Source organism: Onthophagus taurus, chromosome 8, assembly GCF_036711975.1.
Source record: "Onthophagus taurus isolate NC chromosome 8, IU_Otau_3.0, whole genome shotgun sequence".
NCBI lineage: Eukaryota > Metazoa > Arthropoda > Insecta > Coleoptera > Scarabaeidae > Onthophagus > Onthophagus taurus.
Window position 1 is genome coordinate 19,032,659 of NC_091973.1, and position 13,877 is coordinate 19,046,535.

Consider the following 13,877-nt stretch of genomic DNA (forward strand, 5'->3'; position numbering starts at 1 on the left):
CTTGAATTACACATCCCTCCTAGGGCATCGGGAGGCTAAAGAAAAGGAGGCCGTGCCCTTGGGGCGTAGTTCATAAAAATTTCTTTTCATTGCAGACACTCGCGAGGCATCACTCAACTACGGGGTGGAATTATTTGATAATCCCCCGTAGCAAAAATATTTTTTTTACGTATTGTGGCCTATGGGTGATGCCGTACTACCAGCTCTAGTCAGGCTGTCGACTCTTGAGTAGAGCTAGGGCCACCACTGGTATTTCAAGTGGTTTAACACCAGTGCGGTTTAAACCAGTGTGGGAGGGTTAGCGAAGGAACAGGTGTTTAGTCCTTCGCTAATCGGGGAAAAGAGAAATCCTTTCCTATTTTTCTTTCTTTTCCTTTCTTACTTTATTGTTTTGTAACGTTCGTAATAGTTGTATTATTCAGTATAACCGTTTTGTTTCGTCTCATGAATTTAAATATTAATGTCAATTAGAGTAATTTTATTTATAAGATAACGTCGTTACGTTTGGAAAAATAGATTGTCGAATCACAATGTTCATTGTAATTGAAAATATGTCCAGAAAAATGGATCGTGGTTTTCATGATGGTCGTCTTCGAGGTTGAAGCAATTATAGCGTACGAATGTAGTGCTCAGACGATTAATATTACCAGAGTATATTGAAGAAATGACCGATGTCCAAATATTACAACGAAATCGATTCTATTCACAAAAAGTATATAACTGTTTGGTAGAGGTTACACATTCATTGTGGAACGCATAGCCATTCTTCTGAAGTATGAGGTAGACTCAGTTCCTATGTACATGCCTTGGGTGCTGATGATTGCAAAAAGATACCAACGATAAATATGTGGTCGTGAGACATCAAGATCGTATTTTGCCCTCAGCATTTTAAAAAGAAGTTTCATTTGTTATTCGGAAATATATTTAACTGAACACCCGAGATTGGTTCTGTACTTCGTCGAGAACCAGCAATTGATACCAACATCTCATGTTATCAATCCGAGGGATGTCGATTTAACGGCTTATATCAATAGTAAATTTATGTATGTCGAACATTCATACAAGAAGTCCTTAAACAATCTGTACCGAGATACCGTTCAAAGGTGCTGTTTGATGAAAAGAGAGATATTGCAGAACAGATTGCTAATGGCTCCTCTTGCGCCTAATGCCGTGAGTACCCTATTGAATAATCATCCCGGTTATGTTGGTCGATTAATAGGGGAAGTATTATACGTGTTGCAATGTATTCCTAAGGTGGTACAAATTCGCCGGGTTCCTAAATGTTATAACGAATTACCAATGACGGATAATTCAAACGAAACCTATTTTATGGCGCCGTTGACGCACATTCTATCTAAGATGGGCGAAGAAGTGGATTGTAACGTGGCGACTCTACCAATGTTTCAATTGGAAGACAAATGGGTATCTATGGGTCCGCATCCAATCTTACAAAATCCACCGGAGAAGCTAGAAGTAAAAGAAGAAGTGGTGTTTAAATTCACGCCCTTATATACCTTTGGGGCCGCTGGGTTGTACACACAAGAAGATTTGGTTCAAGCACAAGATGCGATCCGATTTGGAATCGAACGAAATGCGATTCAAAGCATTTTAATTAGACGGTTACAAGGAAAAGATACGCATGGGAGTAATATAGACGTGGTAAATCTATTCAACCCCAGTGAGCTACGAAAATTTGCGAAAAGTACCCTATCATACCTGTGGGGTTGGTTTACGGAAGTGGGTATGGCTATCAGTGGTTTCATTGGAATTATAGTTCTATTCCGTTTCTTAAAAGGGTTGGCTAGCGTAATACTAAATGGTTACGCTCTATATCGAACAATGGGTTGTGGATTGATTATTCTGGCCAGTCTCTGGAATAACTTAACCATGTGGTTATTAAACAAACATAGACCACAAGCGAACAACCCTGATCCAGAAGCACCCTTAATACCTATTCCTGAGGACGCGTCTCCCACTATACCGAATGCTCCTTCCGAACCACAAACGATAGCTCCAAAGAAAACCTTTTATCTGTCTGTAACCGAAATACCAACATGGATGAAACCATCAACATCTACCGAGTAGGGGGTTCTAGCCCAGCTGATCTACAAAACAAGGAGAGTGTTGTGATGAGTCTCGCGAAGTGTTCGAGTGCGCGATAAAGTCATTTTCCGAAGTGATAATATTACATCTTTAGTGATGCTGGCTAAGGACTATAAGTAAATATAGAATTGCTTATTGTATTCATTAATTTTGTTGTCAGATAAGATCAAGCAACCACCTATGTTGCCCTTGCTAAATATACGAGTAGGTGATTGCATGATAAGGGTTGAAAAAGAAACGCAACTATAGTAGCGTTCTTTTTTCAAGGGGGAAGTGATGTAGCGATCCGCAGATCAGTTTAGATTTTGGTAATTAATTATTGATATTTTTATTCATTCTCGGATAGAGGGGATCGCTGCTCGACTCATCCTTCCCTTCCTTTTCTTTTGTCTAATTGTTATAGTTGTAATTGTTTGATTGGTTAAACCACACGTTGACCAATAAGATTATTCTTAGAGTTAAGAGCGTTCAGGGGGAAAACGTTTTCCTTTTGTTTTCCTTCCCTCTCTTTTGTTTAATTGCTGATGTTGCAATTTCTAATTGGTTGAGCCATGTGTTGGCCAATGAGGACTTTCCTAGAGGAAAGAGCGTCCAGGGGGTAAAGGTTTAAATATTGAGGAGGAGCACCTTTTGCGGCAGTTCGGTTTGGATTTAAATTAATTTCTTCGGCGAAGCACCCTATTCGGTTTCGGTTAAGAGTCTTAGTGGAAAGTCCGAGTAAGACTCCGGTAATTCTTAAGTTTGATGTAAGTTATTTAATTAATAATTATTAATTAACTTTTATTCGATCGGATTAAAATTAAAGTGTTATACTTTTTGACGAGTCGCTCCTCTCAATATGATCGCTTTAACCCTTGGTAAGTCGTTAATGTTTTATTTTATATGTAAAGATTGTAACTAATTGCTTTGGCTTCTTCTGATTTGGTATAAACCTACGTAATATTCGATGTTATTTTTGAATTATTCATTTTATTAAATTGATCATTTTGTAATTGTTGAACTTAGATATTTTTTGATGTTTTTAATTAAATTGCTTATACAGATTTTCAAGTAAAGTCAGGTAAATTACTAGATTAAAATTTCTCTTGTTAATCAATATAAAGTTTTCGAGTTATTTTTGTAGCTAAATTTTGTTTGTTCCAATTTATTTTAACTTTAATTCTGTTTATTAATTTTAGGTTGTATTTTATTTCTTTTGCTATTGTTTTCGTTTGATTTCACTTCATTAAATTTGTTATTTAAATTTGACTTGATTTCTTTTATTAAATTTCATTTAACTTTGCTCCCTAAATCCAAGCCGGCGTGACAAGGTTCTGCTTGTCGCATACGCCTTTAGCACGCCCACACAACAAAGTAAGAGCCGCTCCTTACATTGTTTTTGTAGACTGATAAGGATACGATTTCTACACGAAACTGTGAACGTCACAAATGAAGAAGTAGACTAAGTTAACAACTAAATTAAGAATCTAAAGTCGACTAATGTTGCAATCAAAGGAGCCATAGTTAAACATACTTTCATTTTTTCAATGGTCGATGGTAATGTGTGTAACTCCGTCAGACATACTTTATCTACCATGAAGTGTTATATTTGTGGTGCTACCACAAAAGATTTCAATAAATTACGCGGAAAACCCCTGTAAAGAAAGAAACCTTGGAGTTCAGATTATCTATTCTCCATGCAAGAATTCGTCTGTTTGAACATATTTTACATGTGTCATATAAAATTCCCATAGGAAAGTGGCAAACGAGAGGGTCTAAAGAAGAAGCCGATATTGTAGCAGATAGAAAAAATGAAATAAAGAATTTATTTAAAACCGAAATGGGATTACTGGTGGACATTCCTAAGCCCGGTTTTGGTAATACCAATGATAGGAACACAAGCAGAAGATTTTTTGACAATCCTAAACTTGCTGCTAAAATTACTGGAGTGAATGAAAACTTAATATTTCGAAATATTTCAAGATAATTTTAGAAACCTTATCCTGTGGAAAAAAGATTAACATTAAAAAGTTTGGCACTTACACCTTGGAAACTGCCGAAACATATATATATTTATATCCATGGTCCCCAACCGTTCATAAAATTTTGTTGCATGGACCTGACATTATTCAAAATGCTTTGTTGCCCATAGGACAATTGTCAGAAGAGGCAGTGGAATGCAGAAACAAACCTTTTCGCAATTTCAGGGAGAGATTTGCGCGAAAATGTTCAAGAGAAAAATGTAACGAAGATGTTTTAAATAGATTACTTTTGACGTCAGATCCGCTGCTCTCTTCGATAAGACCAATGGGAAAAAGACTTTCCAAACCTCTGCAAAAAGAAACTATTCAAATGTTGCTTCCTGAAGAATCAATTGACGAAGAAGAAGATTGCGAAGAAGATGAAGAGGAAGATGAATAAATTTTTTTTTCGACTGTATCTATTTTTTTAAGCAAGTATGCATATTATTGTTTGTGTGAATTGTCATTTTTACCCTAAAATAAAATTTAACACCAAGAATTTCTGTTTAAAATTGCTAAAGTGGTTCCTATGCTTAAATACATATTTCTAGGAAATTTCGTTTAAATAGGTATTCTAGTTATTGTTTGTGTTTTTCGTCTATACCTGCAATGGAATTTAAAAAAGTTAGGATGTAAAAAAATAATAATAACCTATTTTATCGAAATTCTTTACAAATATGCTTGGGATTTCCTATCCCTGCTGTTCGTGTAACGTAAACGAACTGAAACGTTCGTGACCTTGCGCACCCCCAATTTGTCTCCCGCGCACCTTTAAATAGGATGCGCATGCGAGAGGAACAACAATTAGTAACGAAACCGCCGAACATTGTGTTTTCGAAAAACGTTATATTTTCAAACCGCGTGTTCTGTAACCGTAATAGTGATAATAAACCAGGTAAAACAATTTCATTTCCTTTATTCTCTAAACTATCTGAACCACGCCTCATAATAACTGACCCGGCACTTTGCCGCGTGCACATTTTTGGTCCTTCGAGCCGGATCATCTGGATATTTCCGGACTTATTTTGAGTTTCCCATCGGTTTTCGTGGAGCTTCTTCCGGCCAGCATGCGTTTGGGCCCTTTGGCGACACCTCCGTGTTGGAATCGGGTGACCCGGGTGTACGACGCCACTCCACCCCCTTTTTGGTTTTCACGCGTGTCCACGCCATTTTTCTCTTGATTTTTTTGTGCATCCATTCTTCATCCATTTTTACGGTTCTATTTCATTTTTTCTCTTCTCTTATTACGCAAGAATTTAATTCATTTTCATTTTGTTTTCTTTTCCTTATTACGAAAGAAAGAATTCATTTTATTTTATTTTCACAATTTTCGTTTAAGTTCTCCCATTCACCATTTTTTTGTGCGTCCATTCAGGTTGACAGCGCCTCGTCGTTCGCCATCTGTTGGGTCGGAAAAAATCGGAAAATTCTATTTTTAGTAGTTTATTTTTATTTACTTCTAATTTTACCGCATAATCATCAAATTTTCATCTCACCTTTTGATTATTCTCATAAAACTTATTTAAATCGACTTTCATTTAATTATTGTCATAATGTCTGAACAAAAGGTAACGAAAGCAATTCTACGACGCAACGCGACTCTCAATCGCCTAACGGAATCAATGACTTACGGTCAAAATATCGGAGATGATCCTGTAAAAAAAACTATCTTTGTAGCAAGAGCAAAGGATGCTGACGATCATTACTCATCTTTTCAAACCATACACAATCAAATTATGGGGTTGATTGACGATAAAAGCACTACCTTGTGCGCTCCAAGGAGATAATACCGCATCTCCACCCACATCACATCTTCTCGCGATCCCTAAATTAACTAAATTATCAATTCCAATCTTTGATGGTTACTATAAAAATTGGCCAACATTCTACGATTTATTTTGCACGATGGTGCACGAAAACCCATCAATTTCCAATGTGGCTAAATATCAATATTTATTAACTTCACTTAAAGGAGACGCATTCAATCTAATAAAAAGCTTACCTGTCACTGACGATAATTATCCCATCGCGTATAGTACATTGACGGGAAGATATCAGAATAAGAGATATCTCGCTACAATTTATTTCAATGAGATCATCCATTTGAAATCCGCGACAGATGAGTCTGTAAAATCATTCCATTATATAATCGACACATTTAAAGACAACGTTGAAGGATTTCGTACCTTAGGCTTTCCAGTTGATTCATGGGATTTTCTTCTTTTTAATATCTTACTACAAAAATTAACTACAACCACAAAAACCCAATTTGAAGAACATCACACTTCAGTTGAAATTCCTACATATGTTAAATTGATTAAATTTTTAGAGGGTCGAGCAAAAGCTTTGGAGACCGTTCAACTGTAGCTAAGACAATTAGCTTCAAAATTGAATCTACTTCCTTCTCCAAAAAATGTTTATTATGTCCTGAAATTCATCAGATTTAGAGATGTCCCAATTTTAAATCTAAGTCAACTTCAGAACGTTTAGAAGTTGCCCGAGCAAATAATTTATGTCGAAATTGTCTAAGCTCCAGTCATTCAACATCAAAATGTCAATCCTCACATCGCTGTTTCACATGTCGACAGCATCATCACACATTACTTCATTTTAATTCACCTGTAAACAACTCAGTTCATGTAGGAACTACTTCGTGCAGGAAAGAACGCTCTATAAATCAAAATACAACTACTAATGTTTTATTACCCACCGTTTTTCTTAAAATCAAAGATATCTTCGGGAGATGTCATCTAGTTCGTGCTCTTATCGATTCTGGAAGCATGTCCAATTTCATAACTGACAAACTATCAAAACGTTTATGTTTACCCAGAGATCATGGTTCATCAATTACTATTCAAGGTCTTAACAGTACGAAGTCAATCTGTAACAGAGGTACCGTCAATTGTTCTTGTGAAGATTTGACACCCTCCTTTGAATTTAAGGCCGTTATAACTCCAAACATTTGTTCCAATCAACCATCATTAAAATTAATAATTGATTCTTATCCTTGTTATATAAGTTGGCTATGCAATACCACGCCAATACGATGACTCGCGAAAAGACGCGGTCACCATTCCTCTAGCGTCTACGAAGTAGCGAACAGCCATTTTGTTGTAACGTTGTTAATCAATAAATTAATAGTTCACAATACAAAAGTAGTATTATTACATGGCGCAGTCAGTAATGAAAAAGGAAATCTGAATAAAAGAAGAAAAAATGGAATCGTTAAAACAACCGAAAAGTATGTCGATGACGGGGGACCTTGGACAAAACTGGAAGAAGTTTAGAAAAGCAATGGACGTTTATATAAACGCAAGTGGTTGTAGTACCAAAGATAAAACGGTTTAAGCATCGGTGTGGATTCATTGTATGGGTGAAGAAGCCGCAGGTATTTTAGAAACTTTAGATTTAAATGAAACAGATGAACAAGATCCGGAGGTAATAAAAACGAAATTAGATGAATATTTTATTCCGAAAACTAATATTAGTGTAGAAAGACACAAATTCAATACGCGAATTCAGATGGAAGGAGAAACATTTGATGGTTTCTTATCAGAATTGGGAAAAATTGCAGCCAACTGTGATTTCGGGACATTAAGAGAAGAGCTGATAAAAGATAGAATAGTCTGTGCAACCAGAGACAAGAGGGTAAAAGATCGACTTCTCCGGGAATCAAACTTAACCTTAAAAAGAGCCACTGAAATTTGCCAGGCAGCCGAGCAAACTAGTGCTAGCATCAACGAATTGGTGTTGAAACAAAAAGTAGGCGATATAGCAGCCATGGGTAAGAAATGCAATCAAACAACAGACAACAAGCCGCCAAGGCGTCGAAGTGCAAGATATCAAGCGGTGACCTCAGGACCATGCAAATGGAGTGACCGACAAGAAGGGAAGACAGAAGATATGAAAAAATTGAGAATCTGTAATCGATGTGGAAAGAATTGGCACCAAAATTTTCGTGAGTGTCCTGCATTAAATAAAACCTGCTTTAAATGTTCTCGGAAAGGTCATTTTAGTTTTGTTTGTAAAACAAAGAATGTTAACAGCATTATCGATAGTAAACAGGAGAGTAATCAGGTTGATAACAATAGTACAAGTAATAATTATGTGTTGGATAGTATCAATAATAATCAGAATAATGTTTGGTTTGAAATAATTAGAGTTTTAGATTGTAACAAGCGTATTCGCATTAAAATAGACACGGGTTCTGACATAAATGTTCTTCCAAAATACATTTTTGACCAATTAAATTTAGATGTAGAATTAGATCAAACTGGCGGATATATATCAGTTTATGGTGGAGAAAAACATAAAATTTTGGGTTCTTGTTTATTAAATATTCAGTTTAATAGTGATGATTATATATTTAGATTTGTGGTTATTGAAACAGATAAACATGCAGCACCTGTATTAGAATCCTGTGAAAAACTTAAATTAGTTAATAGAGAACCAGCAATAAACGCTATTAGTTCAAATGATTCAGTTGAATGTACAATGAAAAATCAGTTTGCTGACGTTTTTGAAGGTTTAGGGTCAATAGACATCAAACCTTGTGATTTTAAAATTAAAGAAAATTATGATCCGGTAGTTGTACCATGTAGACGAGTAGCATTTCAGCTAGTAGAACCACTAAAAAACGAATTAATGCGCATGGAAAATGATGGTATCATTTTCAAGGTAACAAAACCAACTGAATTTGTTCATCCCATAGTGATTGTTCAGAAGAAACAATTAGGTCAAATTAGGGTATGTTTGGATCCTAAATATTTGAATAATGTTTTAGTACGGGAATATTATACAATACCGTCATTTGAGGAAATAACAAGCGAAATGAAAGGTACGAAATACTTTAGTGTATTAGACGCGAATCAGGATTTCTATCAAATTAAATTGTCTAATAAAGCTTCATTAATGACCACATTTTCAACACCTGTTGGTAGATATAGATTTTTAATATTATATAGATTTCTTTGGTATTAGTGTAGCACCAGAAATTTTTCATCCAGTATTTACTGACATATTTGGTCACATAAAAGGGGTTAAGATTTACATAGATGATCTTTTAATATTTGCGACAACAAAAAGCGAACATAACAAGATCTTAAAGGAGGTTTTAGAAACAGCTCGTCAAAAAGGGGTAAAGTTTAACGAAACAAAATGTAAAATTCTAGTAAATGAAATTAGGTATGTGGGTCACATTTTTAATGAGAATGGAATTAGTCCAGATACAGACAAAATTAAGGCAATTAAAAAAATCAAATCCCCAGAAAACAAAGATAGTTTACGTAAATTTATGGGTATGGTTACTTATGTTTCAAAATTTATTCCAAATTTACCAAAAAGGACTCACAATATGAGACAGTTGTTAAAACAGAACATTATTTTTGAATGGTCAAATATTCACCAAAAAGAGTTCTTAAACTTAAAAGAACTGTTAATGAACAGTCCAGTATTACACTTTTATGATAGAAACAAACCTATAGTACTAAGTGTCGATACCAGTAAGGATGGGATGGGGGCAGTTATTTTACAGGATGATGCTGCTATAGTTTATGCTTCAAAATCATTAACACCTTCACAACAAAACTATTCGCAAATAGAAAAGGAAACATTAGCAATACTTTTTGGATGTAAAAGATTTCACCAATATCTATTTGGAACTAAATTTACCGTGGAATCAGATCATAAACCTCTTGAGTCAATATTCAAAAAACCTTTTGACAAAGTTCCTTTTACATTACAACGTTTATTACTGAATTTACAAACGTATGATTTCGTAGTAAAATACAAGTCAGGAAAAAAATTATTTTTTGCGGATCACTTATCCCGTAATAGCTATGACGATCCAAATTTTGAAATAAATGATACGGAAATAGACAAACAAATAAATAGGATCAATTATGTTGATGTAACACCAAAACGTTTGGAAATTATTAAGTTTGAAACAAGCAAAGATAAAGAGTTACGAGACTTATTAAAAGTGGTTAAAGATGGTTGGCCACAAGTTAAAAAGACTTTGGATAATACACTCAAACCATACTGGCAATATAGAGACGTGATTGTGGAAGTTGATGAACTTTTGTTTTTGAGTAATCGAATTATAATACCAACATCTTTGCGTAGGGACATATTAACAAAATTACATTACAGTCACTTGGGAATCACAAAAACGTTAGGTAGAGCAGCCGAATTAGTTTTTTGGCCAAACATGACTTTAGATATTAAAAATATGATTCAAGCCTGTAGTACGTGTTTAAAATTTCAAAATAGTTATCAAAAAGAAGACATTATAAATAAAGAGATACCAGAATTTCCATGGGAAATACTTGCAACTGATATATTTCACTACAATGGTAAAAATTACCTCTTAGTAGTTGATTCATTTTCAAAATTTCCAGAAATAGTTACAATGTCTGATTTAACGAGTCAAACCGTAATCAAATGTTTAAAAACAATCTTTTCCAGACACGGAAAACCAACAATTCGGTATAGCGACAATGGACCTCAATTTAATAATGTCTTAATGCAAAATTTCTTGAGTGATTGGGAAATTACGTTTACACCACATTATGCACAAAGCAATGGGTTCATAGAATGTCATGTGCAAATCATTAAAAAACTTTTAAAGAAAGCTATAAATGATAACAAAGATATATACTTAACACTTCTAGAATATAGAAGTACACCACTCTATAACAATGGATATTCTCCTGCAGAACTACTCTACGGACGAAAAATTCAGGGTTTATTACCAATAAAGAAAGAATTGTTAACACCACGTTATGACATAACAACTCATTTAAATAAATTAAAAACCAATCAATGTACACAAAAATTCTATTACAATAAACATGCAAAACAATTAGAACATGTTAATGTTAATGACCATGTTATGGTTCAGGATCCACATAATAAAACTTGGTGTAGCGGAATGGTAATTGAAATTGATAAAACAAGACCTCGATCTTATTTAGTTAGATTGAATAAAAACCATAAAACTTATATTAGAAATAGAAAATATCTTAAGAAACTAAAAGAATGTATTGTGTCAGACGAAGATTTTACAAAAATGTTAGACACTGTATTAGATAACAATATAGATATAGATCATTCTAATAACGATAATAATATTGTACAAAATGTAAATAGGGAGGAGGAGGTAGTGGAAAATAATAATATTCCTATAAGCAACACCGCATCCTCATCTCTATCAACCGAAGCCGATATTAAAAGAACTCGTAGCGGGCGAATTGTTCGAACGCCATCTAAGTTTAAAAATTATTATTGTAATTAAAAAAAAAGGGTGTGTTATATAAATTGCCTATGCAATACCACGCCAATACGATGACTCTCGAAAAGACGCGGTCACCATTCTTCTAGCGTCTACGAAGTAGCGAACAGCCATTTTGTTGTAACGTTGTTAATCAATAAATTAATAGTTCACAATACAAAAGTAGCATTATTACAATCCTCATTTAAAGAAACTAAAATTAAAACAAGATATTGATTCTAATCCGAAAGAAATAGATTTGCTCTTAGGAGCTGAATTAGTACCACAAATACTTACCAGTGGAAGAGTCCAAGGTAACCTTAATGACCCTATCGCTCTTGATTCTGTTTTCTTATGGATTGTCATGGGACGTACTGAAATGTCGTCGTTTGATTCCTCAAAATCTGTCCTAGTTAATGGCTCTACTACTTGTTTATCCATAATCAATGACTCTTTAAACAATACATTAAAGCGCTTTTGGGAAATTGAAACCCTTCCATCAGCAACTTATTTATCTAAAGAAAAACAACAATGTGAAATGCATTTCAAAAGGACTCATCGTAGAACATCAGATGGTCGTTTCATCGTAGCATTACCCTTTAAGAATCATGAGCCTGTATTACGTCAATCATATCACACGGCCCTGAAAAGATTTAACCTTCTAGAAACTCGTTTATTAAAGAATCCACAAATGAGAAAGGATTATGTACTATTCATGAAAGATAACCTCCTCACTGGTCACATGTCACCGATTTCTGGTTCTTCGGAACGTCTAGCATTATACTACCTACTACATCATTGTGTTGTTCGCTCCGAAGGCGACTCCACGAAGTTGCGCGTCGTCTTTGATGCTTCTGCAAGTATAAAAAACGGTAAATCATTAAATGACACTCTTTTAATTTGTCCCAAATTGCAGAAGGATATAATAAAAATAATACTCACATTCCGATGTTTCAAAATATGCATTCAGCTGCGACATTCGACAAATGTATAGGCAAATTCTTATCGCTCCAGAGCATAAAGATTTCCAAAGAATCTTATGGAGATTTTCACCTCAAGATTCTGTACAAGAATACGTCCTAAATACAGTAACATACGGTGTAGCTTCTACACCATTTTTAGCCCTTAGAACAATATCAGAACTTGCCAATCTTTATCATCTTGAATATCCGAGAGCTTGCAAGGCACTCAAACATAACATTTACGTGGATGATATTATCACTGGAGCTCAATCTATTGTTGAAATACTTACCTCACAAAAGGAATTAATTGATGTTCTAGAAAAGGGAGGTTTTGAACTCCGCAAATGGGCCAGTAACTGTCCGCAAGTACTCAACACAGTATCCCAGAATCAGTTACAATTATTATTATCACTCGATTACGAAGAATCTATTTGTGTAAAAATTCTTTGTCTACAATGGGATCCCAACACAGATAATTTCAAATATTCCTATTTACCTCGACCTTCATCTTCTACAAAGAGATCTATTCTTTCCGATATTGCCAGAATATATGACCCACTGGGTTTTTTAACTCCATGCACACTAAAGGCAAAATATTTTCTTCAACGCTTATGGCAACTTAAATGTGATTGGGATAAAACACCGCCCCTTCAGCTAGTACAGAAATGGGAAATGTTTAAACAAAAACTTTCATTATTATCAAGTTTTAACTTACCTCGTATGATATTATCGGATTCTTATAACACTTGCCAACTCCATTTATTCTGCGATGCTTCCAATATTGGTTATGCTACAGTTGTGAACTTACGCCCATACAAATATTGATGAAACTTTTTAATACCAAAAACAATGGCAAGTGCCTCTTTATCAATTTGAGAATACTTTTTCTCTGCAAATCCTAGTGTTTTAGATGCGAACGCAATGGGCTTAACATCATTAGACTGAAAAGAATGTGCCAATACAGCACCTAGCCCATACGAAGAAGCATCAACAGTTAATATTTTTTTTAGCAATTGATATAAAGGATGTAAAATATCAGGTATTTTTTGTAAAAATTTATGGTAATAATTAACAGAACCCAGAAAAGATTTTAATTGCGAAACATTTTGCGGAACTGACATTTTCTTAATTGCTTCTAACTTTTTCGGACATTTATGTAAACCATTCTTATCAATGATGTAACCCAAATAAGAAACCGAATCTTCAAAAAATGAACACTTTTCTTTCCTTACAGTTAAACCATATTTTTGAAAATAGTTCAAAACTCTTTTTAATCTAACCAAGTGCTCTTCATAAGTATTACCAGTAATCAATATATCATCAAGAAAACAGCAAACCCCTTCTAAACCACCTAAAATACTCTCCATTACTCTTTGAAATTTGGCTGACCCAAATGATACTCCGAAAGGTAATCTTTTGTATCTAAATAAACCACAATGGGTAGATATAGTCGTTAATTCTTGCGAATTTTTGGTTAACAACATTTGCTGATACGCATGGCTCAAATCTATTTTTGAAAACTGTTGACCCCTGGCTGTTGTC

The 13,877-nt window shown here is 34.5% G+C and overlaps 1 long non-coding RNA gene across 1 annotated transcript; it reads right to left on the minus strand.

The window, feature by feature from the left end:
• Positions 1-6,476: 6,476 nt before the first annotated feature.
• Positions 6,477-7,029, minus strand: LOC139430953 (uncharacterized). Its single transcript, XR_011641312.1, has 3 exons — positions 6,814-7,029; positions 6,580-6,722; positions 6,477-6,530 (listed from the first exon to the last, which is right to left on the minus strand). It is a non-coding gene; the product is annotated as an uncharacterized lncRNA (long non-coding RNA).
• Positions 7,030-13,877: the final 6,848 nt, after the last annotated feature.